Source organism: Catharus ustulatus, chromosome 6 (assembly GCF_009819885.2).
Source record: "Catharus ustulatus isolate bCatUst1 chromosome 6, bCatUst1.pri.v2, whole genome shotgun sequence".
NCBI lineage: Eukaryota > Metazoa > Chordata > Aves > Passeriformes > Turdidae > Catharus > Catharus ustulatus.
In genome coordinates this window covers 14,835,974-14,855,680 of record NC_046226.1, presented here as the reverse complement: position 1 = coordinate 14,855,680, position 19,707 = coordinate 14,835,974, and the positions used below count along the sequence as shown (strand labels likewise).

At 41.8% G+C, this 19,707-nt stretch overlaps 1 long non-coding RNA gene across 4 annotated transcripts in view; it reads left to right on the top strand.

The window, feature by feature from the left end:
* The window catches only part of LOC116997381, a 146,023-nt gene extending 128,728 nt beyond the window's left edge, over positions 1–17,295 (top strand). For all 4 annotated transcript variants that reach the window (XR_004418173.1, XR_004418175.1, XR_004418174.1 and 1 more), the window contains one exon: positions 15,745–17,295. This is a non-coding gene — a long non-coding RNA (uncharacterized LOC116997381). The remainder of the gene's footprint in view (positions 1–15,744) is intronic.
* Positions 17,296–19,707: the final 2,412 nt, after the last annotated feature.

Sequence of the window (19,707 nt, the reverse complement as noted above, 5' to 3'; positions counted from 1 at the left end):
TGCCCATTTAGTCTACAATACAGATAGGTTTTAAAATCACAATATCTGGAAATGCTATAGTATCCTGGAATAGGTTAATTATGTTTACCAGTGTCTGTGGGTATTCGCTAGAAGGTGCCATTTCTCAGTCCAGGTTTGGAACACCGCTGACTTTTGTCCATCAAGCAGCATTCCATTTCTTTCCTACATAGTGAAGAAAATTCAAACATTCTCTTACAGTATGAATGATTCTGATCAGAATTTTCAGATTAATCTGAATTAACATTTAGTTCAGCCTTCAAATAACCTTTGGAGAAGTGCTTGGGGTTTTTTAATCTTAGATTTTTTTTCTATTTGTTAGAATTTCTTCAAATATCATGAACTGAAAACACCTGGATACCTCTGCTATGATTAGCATTCACTTCCCAGCTTTGTTTTCTTGGGAAAGACCCTGAAGAACAGGGCTACCATTTTCCATGGGTTTTAGCTGGTCTGTGACCATAAGCTTTTTTTTCTACTAGTATGGTCAGTTCTCCAAATCAGCTCATCCCAGCCCTCCTTGATGCTTCCTTAGAGCATGAAAAGGAAAGAAATGGATCAAAATCTCCCTGGAGGATCATCTACCTTTAAAACTACAGGTAAAGCCAAATAGGTACTTTACAAATGTGAGAAAAGTATCTTACTGGAGAAAGCATCAACCCTATAGGCCTGGTATGACAGCAGCAAGAATAAAACCCAGGTCTGTGTGAACATGCAGAATATCTTGGTCAACAATTCAAAACACATAAATACTTTGTTTTGAAAACAAAGTTTAAAAAAACATTATCCAATCTACTGTTTCCAGGCAAGTTGCTATTTATTTATTTATCACACCAGTTAAGTGGGACTCAGGGCTCTCTTCCTATGTTTATAAGGATTCTGGGACTTACACACAATCATTTCCAATGACCAGTTCTGCATAATTCAGATACTATGAATATTTTATTTATTGTTAGCAGCCTCTTTACTGCAAGCAATATTTTTAATGAATTCATTATATGTTTAAAAAAAATCAGGATTAAACTTGGCTCCCTGCTCTGGGGTCATAAATCCAGATTAGCTTTCTTTTAAGTGGTAATTTTACTCAAGGTTTTGTGAATGGGATTTGACTTGGTGTCCATTGAAGAAAAATGTGGCAAAATATACATTCTTTTCTTGAAATGCTTGTGAAGAATTACCAATATGCTAGTGAATCCTCATATACAAAAAGTCAGTGAAATTTTTGGCTATGTTCTTGGTCTTATCCACATTTTGTATGGTCACTGTTTTAAATTACTAGCACTACATTTTAAAGTATGTCAAGATGCATCATATAAACAGATACAATTTACCATGACCTTGAGGCAGCATGATGTGTATGTTGCATTACATTAGCTATCAAAGCATGTTCCTTATATAGTACAGTACCCACTGCAGACAGAGACTTGGGTTGTTAGGCATACTGTACAGAAGGAGACATATGCAAATAATCTCTCCAGATCTGTGGCCACAGGAGTTGTATCTTTTTAAAGAGAATAAGAGGTAAGAAAAAAGAATTGAATCCATGTGTCTCTGCTCCATAGGCAAAGTGAAATATTTTGCTAAACCATGGAAACTTCTGCACCTCAGGAACCACATAACTGTGAGGTTGACCAAGCAGGGGAACAAGTTGCACAGAGAGGTTGTGGAGTGTCCATCTTTGAGATATTGAAAAACTCTCTGGACATGGTCCTGGGGAACTGGCTGCAGGTGATCCTGCCTGACCAGGGGGCAGAGATCGCAGCCCCAGCCATTCTGTGACCCTGTGATAACCACAACTCCCAACAGCAAACACTTTCTATAGCAATGCACCAGTGCACAGGGGTTAGAAAAACTGTTCTTCCCATGCTATTTTCTTCCAAAGGCCTGTCCCAATGGCCTTCCCAGAGCATTTTGTGAGTTAACTGTGACCTTTACCCTCCCAAATCCCAGTTCTCTGCTCTGCCACAGAGCTCTACTCCAAGACCTGAAGGGGAGATGTGTCACCTTGCCCACGTGTTTTCCCAAATGTGTTACTCCTGGCACAACCAGCTTGTTTCCCCAGGAGCAGGGGACCTGCACAAGTCGAGCTACCATCTCTCTTCCATGCCATGCTCACTCAGGGCACGAGCCAGAGGAGCAGCTGCTCCCATGGATCGAGGCCCTGAATCTCCTGGCTGTGCCAGGCTTGTGCAAATCGACCTTCAGCAAACCACTTCAACCTTCTGTTCTTCCTCCCTCCCTTTCTTATTCTTCGTACTGTTGTAATTTTGCAAGCTGCTTGGGCTAGGTATCATTCTCACTATCAGTGTCTGGTTTCTAGCCCAGACGTCAGCAGGGGTTGCTGCATGCTGCTGCAATATAAATGACTAATGATGATGATAAAAGGTGTGGGAGTTGGTTGCCTGGAGTGTTACCCTACTTTGACAACTTTGTTTTAGAAACTAGCTTCTTCAGGAAATTATCTGCTATTTTATCTTATTACATCTAATATTTTACAAGTGGCAAGGGATTTTCGGCTGCCTCCATTTTGGAGTGCTCATCCCAGGGCTTTGAAAGAGGCTTTGAAATTTTCAGAGTTTGGATGGTGTTGCTGTGACATTGCCAATAGCCTTCAGCGTGAGTTGCAGGGTGTTGGAACCTTTAAAAGTCTGCTGCAACTGCGTCCTGAAAGAGACATTCAATAGGGAAGTGCTCTATTTTTAAATTTGGGCTGATACAGGTAATAATTACACACAAAACAGTATGTGGAAAGAACATTATCAAGGTTGCACAGCTCAGCACTTGAAGCTAAGAAATGCTGTAAGCACAATTGTCTCTACTCCATTAATTTGCCACCTTGCACAGGTGCATCAGTCACAGACTATTTTTGCGCAGGATCCGAGTCTCACTTGGTGCGCATAATAAATGTCTCAGTTTGTGAGTTCAATACTTGATTCTCTTTTCAAGGCATAGTTCAGGCTCTGCTGTGAAGGCAAAATTATTTCCTGCTGGGGCATTCCAGGGTGTTCCACCATGTGGGTCCTTGCCACGTGCAAACACTGACTCATTTCCATTTGCAGCACCTCAAGAGCAATTCTGAGCATCACTGCTCCCCAGTACAGCTGGTAACCTAAGGCAAAAATCAGAGCAAGACTGCAAGTATCCATAATTGTGGGTGTCTGATGTAAGTTTTTCAGAGGACCTGGCAGCACATCCTGCAGCTCCTATTACCTTCCCCTACACTACTGGCCAGTAGTTGCCACTTTCAGATATTCCAACCCCCAGGCCCAAGGCAGGCTCCAAGGAACACAGACCAGGGAACAGGTTTGAAAAGCACTGTGTGAGCAACCTGTCCTGTTCCTCAGAGCAGCTTCTCACACTTGCAGACAAAAGACTGCTGTTCCTCTCTTCAGATTCTCCTGACATCTTTAAATTTTAACAAAAAAAAAAAAAAATTGAAAATTTGAAACATTCTACAAAAAAAAGATTCTTTTTCTCCTGTTCTATGGCAAATGCATGGTACTCTGACCGAAACTGGAATTTAGTGCTTCCTAAAGCTTACCTGATAATGCAGGAATAGATGGAGGCTGAATTCTTTTTAGATCACATTTAACTATGGCATTTTTGGGTGGTCTTTGTAAATTAATACCAAAAACACCCAAAGAAGTTATTTTTAAAAGCGAAATGGAAACCTTCTGCTGTTCAAATTTTCTTACTGAAAACTTTCAATGCCATTTCAACCTATCACAGTCCTGCAAGGATGCACTAAGCTAGGAGAGTAATTAAACAGGAAAGAAATTACAAGATAAGTAATTTCTTTTACAAAACCTACCACTTAAAAACAAACATGTTTTTCAGAGACACAAAACTTCCTCAGCACTTAAATCAAACCATCTCAGCCACAGTAAAAATTGAAAATATGGTCCTTGCTTCAAAGTAAAGATATTTGAGTATTTCACAGAAATGGTTGTCAGGTTTTTATACGGATTAAAAAAATGATTTACAAGTATCATTCCTATAAACAGAAAAATTAGGTGATTTTTTTCTAAAAAAAATATTCTTTGCTGAGACAAATGGATGATAAGTATAATATCAAACCAAACAGTTATAATTTTAAAATTATTAAAAAAACTCTGATGACAATTCTCCTAAACCAGAAAGTGTCAGTTGGCTAGATTTAATTGTAGTGTCCTTTAATGTACCCATAATTAAAAATTAATTTTGGACTAAATATATAGATGGAAGTAAAAGTGGAGATTTTAGGCTTTATAGATGTTTTTTTATTTACACACTAAAAGATCTTTCCTAGAGAAACTCTACTTCTATATCCCTCAGGCCTCTGAATGCTCCTCTGCTGCACATTTGTTTTGTAAGGAGGGGTCACATCTGAGCTAAAGGTAGCTTGATCCGTTACAGGCCAAATTATCTCCTGGCCTTGGCTGAACTTGGAGATATTATATAGCAACAAATTAATATAAATTTATGTCACTTTCCCTTCTCTTAATATTTCTTAAATGTCTTTGAAGCAGTTCAGTTTCCATTCCAACATGCAGTGGTGAGGGCAGATCTTCAAATTGCTTATGACAGAGGTTATGTGCCTTCTGGCAGATAACGGAGACCTGTCTTTCTCTGAGACTTGGATATTGCATTTTTTCCTTGTACAGGGCTTCAATGTATTTTTGCTCCTAAAAGAGAAGCCTGAACATGCCCTTGAAATAGGAAAATAGGTCTGAAATCATAACAATACTTTAGCATCTCATTCGTTCACAAAGCTTTTTCAGCTAATACTACTTTTATCTGCGAAAATGTTGCAAATTTGAGGACTTCTACGGGTTTTAATTATTTGTTGGTTTGTTTGTTTTTTTTTTTTTTACATATCTGAATTTTTCAGCATCCAGCTGTGCTCATGATAGATTTTTATTGTTCTACTTTGTTAACCTCAGGAAAGATGGGCAAAAGAATGGAAGAGAGAACACTGGGCTCAAAGTTCAAATCTTTATCATAATTTCCAGTGTGTGGTAGGGAGAAGTGTTAGTTTTCTTTTCTTTTCTTTTCTCTTTTCTTTTCTTTTCTTTTCTTTTCTTTTCTTTTCTTTTCTTTTCTTTTCTTTTCTTTTCTTTTCTTTTCTTTTCTTTTCTTTTCTTTTCTTTTCTTTTCTCTTTTCTTTTCTTTTCTTTTCTTTTTTCTTTTCTTTTTTCCTTTCCTTTCCTTTCCTTTCCTTTCCTTTCCTTTCCTTTCCTTTCCTTTCCTTTCCTTTCCTTTCCTTTCCTTTCCTTTCCTTTCCTTTCCTTTCCTTTCCTTTCCTTTCCTTTCCTTTCCTTTCCTTTCCTTTCCTTCCCTTCCCTTCCCTTCCCTTCCCTTCCCTTCCCTTCCCTTCCCTTCCCTTCCCTTCCCTTCCCTTCCCTTCCCTTCCCTTCCCTTCCCTTCCCTTCCCTTCCCTTCCCTTCCCTTCCCTTCCCTTCCCTTCCCTTCCCTTCCCTTCCCTTCCCTTCCCTTCCCTTCCCTTCCCTTCCCTTCCCTTCCCTTCCCTTCCCTTCCCTTTCCAACAAGAAGTGTCCTTTCTGCCAACCTTGATATGTGTAAATGACAAAGTCTTTGGAGTAAGGACAGTACATCTTCAGCTCACAAGCTGGACATTAATACCTGAAACCCAGAAAGGTTTTGCCATCTGCTGCTCAAAACTCCATATTAATAGAAAAGCCAGAGAGAAAGGCAAGAAAAAATAACCAAAAGCCTCTGTACAAGGATACCACTAGACAGACTGGGATTTGTCAGTCCTGCAAAAAGATGGCTACAGGGATATGGTAAGAGATTTACAGCGCTCGAGGTGGCCTGAAGAATAAAAGCCGATTTTTCATTTTGTTCCAAATTGCCCAATGACAAGTGAAAAATAACAACTGGATACTTTTTCAGAAGTCCTTTAATTATCTTTTGACCTCATTGCTAGAGGACACTGTAGTGACAGGTTCACTGAAGAGGCTGGGTTGAAAAATACCAAAACAGAAAGAAAACAATATTGAGTACCAAAGTCAAAGAATAAGATTCTACTAAAAATAGCTGCATTCATGAACTAATTTAAATACTGACTACTCCTGGGTTAAAGTTGTCCCTTGCTTTTCATTTATTCAACCAATTTTTGTATTTATTAATCTTAAAGAATTTCTTGTTGCCTGCTAAAATGAAAGGCAGCCCATGAACTCTGATTTCTGTGAATATGAGAGAATATTGTCACTAACTTCCAACAAGTCAGGATTTAGTTTTCCTCTCTGGAACAACAAAGAGAAGCACAGGTTGGACCAACTGACTTTTTCTAATAAAATTGAGCAATACTTGCACTAGTATTGCTCTGGAAATCTAAAAGTCTGAAACGAAATAATGAGTGTTTAAAAGGAGATAAATGGCAAGTGTATGTCACCATTCCACTGAGAGTCAAATGCTTCTGCTTCTGAGCATTAGCACAGAGCAACCAAGCTGAGTGCTGTGTATCAGGAAAATGGGGTGTGAACACAAAATAGGACAGTCTAAACCAAACACAAGCATACTGAATTTTCACTACTCTTTAGGTTGAACCAGTGTGGTGGTTTTGCACATATGACATTTAGTGAGAAAAAAAGGAGATACATATAGAAATATTTTTTAAAAAATTAAGCTGAATTAAATTTAAGCTGAATTGTTGGTACTGCAAAGTGACTTGTTAAAAATATTTTTATTTTTTAAAAAATAATAAATTTTAATTTTTAGATTTTTTTTCCCTGATTCTTATTATTTTTCCTTTTAGTTTCTATTAAGAAACATTTTCATTGTACCCTTCAAAATGTAGGCCTATTTTGCCTTTCTCCTAGTCCTATCTCACAACAAAAAATAAATCAATAACTCTAGTAAGTACACTAACAATTTAGCCAACACTAAACCCACCACATCAATTAGTACATTAGCCAAAAAAACTCAAATTAGAAAATGAAAACCACTACATCAAATTAGTGTTTCCACCCAATTCAAACTAAAGCCACCACAACCAGAAAATTAATAACCTCTGGACTTGTTAAATTTGAACTATTAATCATAAATGCTTCCTCCAGTGGTGTTTTATATAGACCGTTAATTTTGATCTGTAACAATTAATTCTTCATAGTGCACTCATGCTGAAAGGGAAAGGATTGTGGGTTAAAGGGTAATTTGCTCTCCCTTTGGTCAGGTTTGTCTCTTCACAATCTAGGAGACATGGGCTCGTGAAGCCTTATGAATCCTGACATGGGAAGCCTTGCTGTAGGAACCAAAGGTTGCCAGTGAGTCTGGGCATGGCACTGTCTGCACAGTAGTAACAGCCTGGTGCTTGAGGATCATTGTTCTGCTATGCATTACAGCTTTGTTTCTAAAATAAGAATATTTGTATGGAAAATATTGGATTTCTTTACAATAGAGCTTAGGTATCCTGAGCATATCACAGCTGTGAGCAGTCCCAGAGACATAAACGAGGAGAAGGAAGAACTGTAAAACTGGTTGCAAGTGCTTTTCCTCTCCTGAGTTCTAAGCTGCCTGGGGGACAAAAACTGCTGCCAGAACAAACTGGAACAGACCCAAGGTGGAGAGCAGGATGAGCCCTGTAATACATTACTTATTGAAATTCTGCCCTCTCAGAATAACCTCTTTGCTGCTGAGTGCTTCCCTTTATTCTAGAGGGGATCTCACATTGCTGAGACCTTTGGAAATATCCAGACTGTAGTGCTATAAATAGCAAGTATTTCCCACTGACTAAAACCTGCAGCAGAGCAGCAGTCTGATGTGGGTTTATTTTCCTGCTTGAGGACTACATAAGTGCTTGTGTCCTCTCTCCACTGAGACATCCCTTTGCTTTAGGCACTGGTCTCTCTGCTCACTGCTGGGGAGTGTTAGTGAACCTGGCTCACATTCCTGTTCCTTCTGATCTTTTTTTTTTCTAATGAAGGACCTCCCCATGGTCACCTTCTCTAGTTCCCCCTACTCTCATGGCAGGACTTTGCTTCTCTTGGGCATTCTGATTTCTACTGTTTATTAATTTCTGCTCTTTCCATTTTGATTCCTCTGCTCTTCATCCATGCTGTGTACTGCCTGTGCACACTGCTGTGTATGGATGAGCTTTTAGTCAAGCTCCTTATAACCCCAGAGCTCCTCTTGGCCTTATCTTGCATTTACATGGTGCCTTTCAGTTCCCTGAAATCCAGCTATAAGAATAAATGTAAATGTGGTTCCCTGCACTTACCAGTGCTTCTGTGAGCAGGATCTTGACTGATAGCTGACAGCATCCTGTGTTACTGGTGTTCAGGAGAGCTCTGTCCAGTAAGAAACAGCACAAGGGTCAAGAGCAGATACACAGTCATCACAGAAGTGAGAATGTGACAATGTAATCCCTAGAAAAAGAGCCGCAAACAAGCACAAATGTAACATTTAATGCCCTGCTCTGCATCTTGCTTGGGGGCTGTCCAGGATTTAAGCCAAGCACCCACCTTCCCAAGTTTGCCCTTGGAGGAAAATGAGGCTAGAAGTACTTATTAGGAGAAAAGGAACAAAACTGCATTTGGCTGTGATCTTCAAGTGAGGTTAAATCCTCGAGGAGCCTCTCCTCCTTGTTTGGTAATTCGAGCACTTGTTTGTGAGATAAGAGAAGGTGTCAGCTCCAGCAACATCTGAACTCACACTCCACTTTGTATGATTTCTGTGCCCTCTTCAGTTTGCTAATCAAAACAAGTTTCCGCTGCATGTTTCTTATCCCCAGAGGGTGGAACTATCCTCAGAAAATTAAAGCTCTCTTATCTCTTAATGTGTCATCACAACTAATAGCCTGGGGACTGTAAACAAGTTTAAATATCAAAACAATTTGGCTGGTGATTGTCTGTGATTATGGATTAAGAATACAAAATTTGTGCTCGCTGATATTTAAGGTAGATTGAAAACAAGGAGCCATATCCTCAACTGATGTAAATGGAGGTGGCTGAGCTGAACTGGGGGAGGAAGACTGCTTTGTACCAGCTGAGCATCTGACCCTGGCAGGTTTTCAGAAGTTCCCATTCTTGTTTTTCAAGGTGCCAGATAATACATGACAGCACGGGGCTGATCAGGAGCACAGAGGGCCCCCGGGAGAGCCTGGATGATGCTGCCCTTCTCTGAGCTCCCCGGAGCTCAGACCCTGCTGGCTGAGCCCTCCACTCGCAGCCTCTTTGGGGAGCTCATAAATAATGACTTAGAGGAGAAACGATTTAACATTACAAAACTTTTTCAAGATCAAGTCAAGGTGCCAGCATATTCAAAAACTGTCAGATGTGTCAGGGTAGGTGCTTTGTGAGGGATGTGCTTTGTATCTTTGATGTGACAAACATACTGCAGTAAATTCTCAAACATGCACTTGCTACTGCCTTTTCCAAAGCCCTGCCATCAAGCCATCACCTTCAGATCATTCACACTGAACAAAAAGATGCAAAAAGATCTTTGGCTAGAAATGCTTTTCCTGGTTCACTGGACTGTTTTCAATAGCAGTGATGTGCAGCACGTTCCCCAGATTTGGGGAGATGGTAGTGGGTGTATGTCATAGCACAGCTGGATTTAAAACTTTTCATGTTAGTGTGCTCCTCTTTTGGAAATATTTGTGAGGCTGTGTTTTCAGTATGGACCATTTTCTGCTGTAGGCTGAATAACATTCTTCAAAGAATCCCACAGATGAAACACTGAGGCAGAGAGAGAATAAGTGGATTTCCTGTAGACATATATGAAGTCAGCAGAAGTGCAAGGAGATGAATAGTGCATGGAGTGTCCCAACCACTGAACTGTCCTTGTCTCCCATGTGCAGTGCAGAATACACAGAATATTTATCTTTTAATGGATAGCTTTTTGGAATACATATCTTTTCAGAGATTGATGTTAGGTTAACGATGACTCTTACAAAATGAAGTAGGAAAGACATTAATTTTGATGTGGCAGGAAAGTGCTCTCCTAATGAGGTAGTAATTAAATAAGAAGGATGGTTATTAAAAGAAATGGTAAATTTAGTATTCTCTAGCCCTCCAATCTCAGCAGTTCTAGCAGTGGTTCTGGGTAAGGAAAAGGAATGTTTCTGTCAAACATGAAGTACCATCAGAAAAATAAAAAAGGAAAAATGTGTCATAAGAATCATAAAAATAACAAACAATGTCAAATAAATAACATCAATTTCTAGAAGAGAATAATGAAGACTGAGAAAAGGTACCCAGAAAGCCAGATGACTTTTCTGTTTTCTTAATTGGGGTAATTATACTAAAACTGACAGCAGTATTTCCCCAATAGCAAAAAACACCCACAAACCCCAGCCAGCAAAAAAAATGCTCTGAGCGTGAGATTTGTGAAGGTTAAAGGCTTGAGTTGGCCATTGGGAGAGTGCAACTCTTCTCCCAAGGTCAGTCCTTACATATGGAGATGTAATTTTGATTCTGGTCTCCTCACTGTACAAAGTCAACGCTTACCTTGATTTCAACAGTGCTATATTTGGCAAAGTACCGATATACAGTAATTTCACGAATACAAGCCGCAGTAATTAGACAAAAATTTTGGTGGAAACCCGGAAGTGCGGCTAATATTTGGGTGCGGCTAATCTATGGACAAAAATGTGATATCTGCCCTTACCTAGTATCATACCAGTCTAGTCCCGAGCCGAAACACTTTGAAATCCATGGTTTCCCGTTGTTCCGACGATGAACCAATCAGAGAACAGCTTATTGCCTGCCTGTGGATGGCGGCGTTACTGAGGGGCGGGGGTTGTTATCGGGGTGAGTTACCTCGGCGAGTTACCTTGGCAGTTCGATAAAAGTGTGTGATATTTCTCTGTACTTTTTAAAGTGTTTTCAGTCTTGTGCGGCTGCGGGGCTGGCTGGGCTTGCAGGGAGAGGGCTGAGGGAGCTGCTAGGCTCGCAGGGAGAAGGATGAAGCGGCTGCTCTCCCTGCTGGGAGAGGGGTAGAGCAGCCGCTCGCCCTGATGGGAGAGGGGTAGAGCAATCGCTCACCGTGCTGGGAGAGGGGTAGAGCAGCCGCTCGCCGTGCTGGGAGAGGGGTAGAGCAGCCGCTCGCCCTGCTGGGAGAGGGGTAGAGCAGTCGCTCGCCCTGCTGGGAGAGGGGTAGAGCAGTTGCTCGCCCTGCTGGGAGAGGGCTGGGGGGGGGGCCGCTCAGCTCACAGGGAGAGGGGCAGAGCAACCGCTCGCCCTGCTGGGAGAGGGGTAGAGCAGTCGCTCGCCCTGCTGGGAGAGGGCTGGGGGGGGCCGCTCAGCTCATAGGGAGAGGGGCAGAGCAACCGCTCGCCCTGCTGGGAGAGGGGTAGAGCAGTCGCTCGCCCTGCTGGGAGAGGGGTAGAGCAGTCACTCGCCCTGCTGGGAGAGGGCTGGGGGGGGCCGCTCAGCTCACAGGGGGAGGGGCAGAGCAGCCGCTCGCCCTGCTGGGAGAGGGGTAGAGCAGTCGCTCGCCCTGCTGGGAGAGGGGTAGAGCAACCGCTCGCCCTGCTGGGAGAGGGGTAGAGCAGCCGCTCGCCCTGCTGGGAGAGGGGTAGAGCAACCACTCGCCCTGATGGGAGAGGGGTAGAGCAATCGCTCACCGTGCTGGGAGAGGGGTAGAGCAGCCGCTCGCCCTGCTGGGAGAGGGGTAGAGCAGTCGCTCGCCCTGCTGGGAGAGGGCTGGGGGGGGCCGCTCAGCTCACAGGGAGAGGGGCAGAGCAACCGCTCGCCCTGCTGGGAGAGGGGTAGAGCAGTCGCTCGCCCTGCTGGGAGAGGGGTAGAGCAGCTGCTCGCCGTGCTGGGAGAGGCGTAGAGCAGCCGCTCGCCCTGCTGGGAGAGGGCTGGGGGGGGCCGCTCACCCGCGGGGCTGAGCGGGGTGTCTGTGCCAGCACGGAGATGTGGCTCCGCTCGGAGCTCAGCCCGCGTGGCTGAGCGACTGTTTAAAGGCAGAGCAGATCCATTGGGAATGCTCGCAAAATGACCACACTATTGTTCCTGTCTTTTTCGGCTTGTAAATAAAGGGTGTGTCTTTTTTCACTTGGAAACAATGTTTCCGAGGTCGGCAGTAAGCCAGTAAGCCCCGGCGATCCCGCAATTGTGTTACTAAATGACAACTTTGTGAAAGTTCGCAACGAACTAAATTGCGGCTAATATTCCGAGAGCGGCTTATCTATTAACAAAGGCAACAATGTTGGCAACACACCGGATATGCGGCTTATAGTCCGTGCGGCTTGTATTCGTGAATTTACTGTAATTGTATTTGGTCCCAGTCGTGTCCTGTTTGAATGTTAAACTAAACTCCTCTTAACACCCAGTCATTGCTGCTCCCTCCTGTAGCTTAGGTGATGTATCAAACAGTGAGCAGTGCAAATCCACAGGAGCAATCCCTGCAGGGAAACCTGTGCTGCCAGTGCCCACACTAGGTGTGTTTTGGGGGTTTCACTTCACACCAGCTTTTGTCTGCATGCCTACTGCCATGGGCTGAAAGCACTTTTTTGGGCATGGTTTCATCCAAAAAAAGATGCAGTTTTTGCAGTCCCAGGATTCACCAAAGCATGAGCCAAATACAGCACATAGAGAAAACCTCCCACAAATCACACTGTGCACCAGCCCATGTGCAAACTCTCAATTGCTGATGCCCCCTTGTTGTTCATCACGTTCCAGCCACCTGTTTCCCTGTGCATGTTTCACTGCATCACACTGAGCACTTTTCCCTCAGTTACGGCCTCTTAGTGAGACAGAAATAACCTGGAAGTCTGATTCATGTCACCTGGACTGAAACCACCCACTATCTCCTTGCTAATAAGTACAGCTTGCAAAGAGGAAAAATGTGATTGTTCAGCCTCAGACCAGAGACTGTGCAGCTCAAGGACCTCTGCCTTTCTCATTAGGCAGTAATGCCTGGAAGAGACTTTAATAATAAGGCAAAGATGTGGTGATACTTCCCCAGAATAATTTCATAGCTTACAAAAAATTCATAACTCAAGGATTTGCTAAGCCAGAGGCTTTGTCTTTGTATCTAATAGCCTTTGATTTGTCTCCTTCATTTGTGAATTATTTAGCTACTTTTTAGATTGATGTTAATTTTAGGATCTAGCGTTCTGCAGGAGAGAATTTGATATTGACTTCGTGCTGCAGTTTATTAAGAAAAGAATGAGGATGTTAATAACAGGAGATCAGATGCTGTCTGAGCCCCCATGCTGCCTCTGTTCACATTAATTCTGGAATCAGGATTTCCCAGCATGTGTGGTACAGGGTCACTGTACCAAAGTTAAGAGTGCCAGTGGCTGCAAACAAAGTTGCCCCAGCTGGGGCTTTGCTGCACTCTCTGTGGGTTTTTTGGTGTGAATGGGAAACTCTGCCCAAACCACAGGATGCAGAGTCAAATTGTTCCTTCTCTTTGTCCAAACCAGAAAATCTTGACCCACAAGATGCTTGGGTATGATCATATTTCTGTGGGAACCAATCAAGAGTGTTCAGCTCTTGTGGGAACCAACCAGAAAGAACTTCACTCTCCCCTCAAATCCTTGCATTCCAGGCCTGAGATTTTATCAGGCTATATTTGTAATCCTACTTGATTCTCAAATAAACAGAGAAATTCAAACAGTTGGTCAGAAAGAAAACCTTCCAGCTCCTGAAGGGGAAAAGAACACCATATCCAAATGACTCATGGCTCTGTGGGTGAAGCAATGGCTGCATGTCACAGCCTGGGATGTGGGTTTGTGCTCTGATGCCACACGGAGGGGATGCACTTAGGTTGTGATGTTAGTGTAAATGGCCTTGGTAGGAACTCTGCTGTGATTTCCCAGAGACAAGCTGCTTGTTAAGATACCACTGACTGCTCAGTGGCAGCTAACAAGGTAGGGACACACCAGGTGCAGCCAAACCCTCCTCTGGACACCAGCAGGGGCAAATACAACAAAACCCTTCTGCTGCTAGAAGAGGTAGGTCCTGCAGGAAGAGCTGAGATGGCTGTGGCTGGAGGAACTCTGGAGACAGAGTTTCTGAGGGCTGGAAGGGAATCTGGAGAGGGACAGCAGGAGCCATAATCCCTGTGCCTGTGAAGTTTTGCTTTCCAGGGGCAGGCTGCCCAAAGACCTTCTGGATGATCATGCGCTGATATTTGATGCTCTGATGCTTGATATTCTGATGTTTCATGCCCTCTGCTGTGGGTACTCTCAGGTTTCTGACTCCCTTCTTATTTTTCCCTCTGATCCACAGGTTACAATAAGACAAAACATGTAAATGCTAATGCAAGTACAAGGGCCTCTGCAAAGCCTGACTTCTGCCTTACTTTCCACTAATCACTTGTACCTTCTAGGAATCAAACACTTTTAGGAAGTTGCCAGCAGTTACTCTCTGTCCTATATATGAACAATTTGCAGATGTGACAAAAATACAGGCTGTTTTGTCTGGCTCCTTTTGTCAGTTCTTCCTCTCAGTCTCTCCACTGCAGGATTTCCTTACCTCTCCCAGTCCTTTCCATCCTTTCAGTACTCTGGCTGCTGCTCTGTGGCTGTGCAGTGCAGGAACAGCTCCAGGAGCTGCAGGTCAGGACTCTCCTCTGATGATACCTGCTAGAGGGGAGTGCCCACAGAGGTGGCAGCCAGTTCCTGGGGAGCCCTCACCACCCTGAACCTATGCACTGCCTGGCAGGTACAGGTTTTGCTCTGTGAGTTAGTGGAGGGAGGAATGAGAGCGCACTAAATGACCAAATCAAATTCTTCTTTTAGGCGGGAACTGTTGGGGAACAATTTTCTTCAACATCCTACCATTGCTTTCTGCTGCAGCAATACGATGGAATATGGTTTGTAGCTTGGAAGACAACAGCAGGGCTTTGCCTGAACCCAGGTCTTGGCAGATCAGTTGATGTTGGGAGACCAGCCAATCTTTTTCAGTTTTCTGGGACACTCTAGTTTGCCCATGTGATTAAAATTTGCAGTGTTAGATAAACACAGATTAGAATTTATTCATTTCTAATTTGAACAATCAGATGTTTACCCATGGTGGGAAGACCAAGGCAGCTTCTTTGTTTGTGGCTTCAGCTGTGCTGGGAGTCAGTGCTTGTCCCATATTTGAAGAATCTTCTTTTTTTAGGCTGGGGCTGTTGCTTGGGAAATGGCTGTATTTTCCCTGCAGGCAGATCGATACATTTCAGCTCACTGCACTGCAAGTAACTTTTCATCGTACATTAAGAACGAGGAAAATAAAAGCCAAGATGGATGTTATTTTGGTTTTGCTTTTATTCTGAATTATTTATTAAGAAGTCGCTGCTGTCTTCCTTCTCATCGGGAGACAAAATGCCTTTCTCTTTAATGATCTTTTTCTAGTAAAAAAGGAAGCAAGGTCTTCCCAGTTTTATTTCCCTCTCTCGCTTCTTGGTACTGAAGGGTAATTATGGGGTCTCCACAGCACAGCAAGATGATCTCCTGCAGTCCCAGTCCAGGCAAAGTCCCTGCTGATGCTGGAGGAGTCACAGCTCATGGTACATTTCTGTCCAGTTTTATAATGACAGAGTAGCTGAGTTATGTGTGCTAGGAGTGATTGCTGGCATGTAAGTCGAGGGTTATAAGTAAACCACAGAGTAGCCGAACAATAATTTTATTTACTAAATAGCTAATAGAAATACTAATCCTTTTCCAAGTGAATTCTTAATAAAATAGGTCATGGGGCAAAAAATTCTGCCATTGGCTACACTATTAATATGAGTTTCTATACTCCAACTAATAATCCGTTTTGATGTTTTTGTTCCTAAATCTAGGTTATTCTGAAGGGGAGGATAAAGAAACTGGCCACCAAGATGGTAATCACTAGCGGAAATGAAGAAGATAAAGGCAGTCAAGAAAAGGAAAGCAAAGAAGAAACCATCTTGGCAATGCTTGGAATTATTGGGACAATTCTGAACCTCATTGTGATCATTTTTGTGTATATTTATACAACGTTGTAAACTAGAAGGCATGCAAATAGACCAGATAAAAAGGCCATTAAGAGTGACAACAAACGTTGCTGACTATTGACAAGTTCTTTAATCAGAATTGACTCTGTATTATATTAACACATCATAAAAGCACTGCCTGAAGGCAGCGAAGACTGAAGCACAATTAATTTAACAAGACTTTTTCACACAGTAATAAGCTTAACTCTTCTCTCCTGCCCTCTCCCTTTTGGTTTGGTTTTCAGTTTGGGGGAGAATGACTGCAGTTATGTAAGTTGTAGCTTTGAAGAAATTCACCAGGGTTATGTTGTTTTAACACAATTTAAAAATATTTAAAAAGGAAAACAAAAAAAGGAAAGGAAAAAAAAGAAAATAAAGAAACTGTACATAGAAATGTATGCTGTATACCCGCAAAGACTGAACTCAAAGATAGCTTCATAGCCCAGATCACGTGTCTTTTAGGTCAAATGTTTTTTTTCTCTTGGTTCTTACTTTTACTTACATTGAATCTGACAAGCTTTTTATTTAGAATGAACATATGGTGCAATCATGAAAAAAAACAATTCCATTGAACAAGGTCTGCCTAAACCTGATAAAATGTTGGGAGAAATACATTATATGGCTATTTTTCCTTTCTCAATTGCTTAACATCTGTGTCTGTTCATACCAATGTTTATAAATATATATTTTTAATAAATGTGCTATATTTTTAGCATGAACCAAATATTTGGAGACACTTGTATTCATGCAGCTAAATTTTGTTTGATGAAGTGCCCCTTTTGACAATGGATGTTATCTTTCTCGGCAATTATACAGCAGTCTTGTGTGCAGCCCTCTCACTGAGGTCTGAAGCAAGCTCACATCATGCTCACATGCATGACTTGAAGTTGGAATGTCAGCTGAAAAGCATTGCTGCTTAATATGGGAAATAGCAAAACATTGTAAGGTGACCTTTGGAGACTGGTTGCAGAACGAAGGCTCTATTTATAGTCAAAAAAAGAAAAAGGGAATGAAAGGAATACTGAAGCATCTCACAAAATATTGCAAAATTCATAGAATTTATGGCTTTCAGAATCTGGTCACGCTCTCTAAGTACTTGTGCTGAGAGAAGTGAGCAGAGGTTTATACAGTTGTAAAGAGAAATTTATAGAGCCTATAGTGGGGGCTGAAGTGAAATCCAGATTGTAAATACAGAGTGTATTTTAAATGTAAGGATCATTAACTCTTTCCGCTTCTCTGACATGTGCTTTAACTGAGTTGGTGCAGTGAAATTCTGACTTGTGTTTTTGACAGGAATGTACAATGATGATGATCACTATTTTTCTTCAGAGTTCAGTACCTACAAATATATGAAGCATTAAAAATATGAGACCTCAATTCTGCCTCAAGCTGCCTAAGTGCATTGCCCACTAACTCTGATACATCCACCTAAAAAATAGGTCAATTAATTGTTTACTGACTTGTGGTTTGTATTTCATCCTGACATGCACAAGGATGATTGGTATTGAAGTCAGCTAGAGCTGTGAAAATTTTGACTCATTAATTTTAGTGATCAGACCTGTCCCTCTGGAATCAATAATGAGTTTTTCACCATTTTACAGGGTGCAGGAATAACCTCAAAAATTCAAAATTTCAGTGCAGTATGTAAAAGAAAGCCTGGAAAATCTTGAGGGGCACCTCTTTATAAACAGAGGTGTTTAGTCTCTTATGGCATCATATAGTCCATAACAAAACCATTAAGAGTAGAAAAAGAGTCAGTAAATAAATTACAGTGAAATTCAGTATGAAGACTGAAGGAAAGCAGAGCAAAAATAATTTCATGTTAATGAAAACATGACAGGGTGAGAAAGGTGATATCTGAAGTACAAAACAGCCCAGAAAGCCAGTGCCATGAATGCCTGAGCATGGCTGAGGAAACATTTGTGTTCTTCCAGCCTCAGTGCTGGCAGAGCTGCAGGTCTTAGAGAGGACAAGAAACAGTAATGGTGCAGGACAGTGCAGCTCAGTGAAGATGGTCTTTTTTATAGTTATCTATTAATAGTTCTAAGGAATCAGCAACTCTACTTTTTCATCATCCTGATGGCTACAATATATTTTACTCCACTAGGCATTTTTTCCTCTGTTTAAACTACTGCTGCTCACAGCCTGTGGCTTCGAGCACCTGCAATGCTCCAGGCACAGTCTAACTTCAGCCAGCTCCTTGCCTGCCAGGACCTTCTCTGCAGATATTTCTCTTGAATTGTCCTCCTCCTTTTCCAGCAAACACCAGAGAGATCTGCCTGAGGCTCATGCTCATCTTTTAGAGGGGCAGCCTTAGAGTCAAAAGCTGAAGTCTCATGCCAGATGCTCCTTTGTCTCCCTCTGCATCACATGGTAACTTGTCAACTTCTCGTGGCCATGAAGATGCTTAATGAATCAAATTTCATGAGGGGCTCTACTATTATTACAAACTAAAGCTCTGCACTGGAAAACAGCATAGGACATCTCACCCACTAAAGTAAAGTAGAAACTTTTGCTACTCAGCACAGTTGCACTTATTCAGACATGAGCCAGCACCTTACAACAAGACAGGTACAGCAAATAGCCCAAATAAACTGAAATGGTGATCAAGAGACTCAGGATTTCACTTTTTTTCTGCTGTACTTTACCTGTTAGTCTTGATGCAGGCAGTGTGCCCACGTCCACTATCACCTCACACCAGCAGCAGCCATGTGCAATGTGCTTTCCTACAGGAATTTTATTCCTCTGGAAGAGGAAGAAAGGTTTATCCCATTCCATAAAAAGTTTTACATTTAATATTTTAATTTTACAGGTTTCTGTTCACAGATAGTTCTAGAAATATCCTGGAGCAATTTCTTCTTAAGTAGATTCATTAAGTATTCATTTAAATAAAAATGAAGAATTTCCTTCGAGGGCAATTTCTTTACCTTTTATTTGATATTCATGAACACTGATAGGGGAAAAGTATGTTTTCAAGAGTGACAATGGTAGAGGAATATTTTATGCAAGGATCTGAAGGTGTGCCTACCCAGGTAGCTGTAGGCAGGCCTGCTCTTGGCTCAGTGAGAGCTGGAGCCAAATTACCCCCATGGTTTTTTTATGTGAGCAGTTTTCAGCATGCACCTATAAGAAATATTCAACTAGGTAATATATATGTCATGGATACCTTCTAGTCAGTAACTGCTCCATAAACTGTTGAATAAAACTTCTCATTACAAGAGTTCAATGGTAAATCTGCTTTGGCAAGGAAAAATCCAACAGTCTCATTTTTGGCTTGACTTGTATGTAATACAAACAACTTGCAAAGTAAATTTTAAAAAATGAAGTATTAGTCCCTTAGTGACAGGAACTTTCATCTTTGCATTAGAGTAGAAGGAAATTAATATCCAATATCATAATAAAATATTAAAGCATCACCTTTTGCTTCAGGCAGCTAAGAATATGATTGCATATCCTATGTAGTTTGATGGTCTGTGTCATGGGAATCAAGAGTATTTTCATGAGGTGACAGAAACATGACCCTGTCCCCATTAGTATTTGTTGTGTTGGCTGGTGGATACAGAAGACTTCCAAGAAGGGAGAAGATAAAACTATTTATTATGTACACAACAGGATCAGGAGAAAGAAAACAGACAGGTTACTGCCCTCCAACCTATTCCTACAACTGCATTGAAAACTCAACATCTCAGGAACCACATCTTTGTACAGGAATGTATCATCCTGTGTGTTGGCTGTCAGGGCAGTCCTTTCAGTTATTTACCTTCTGCTCCTTCCACCTGAGCCTCTGCA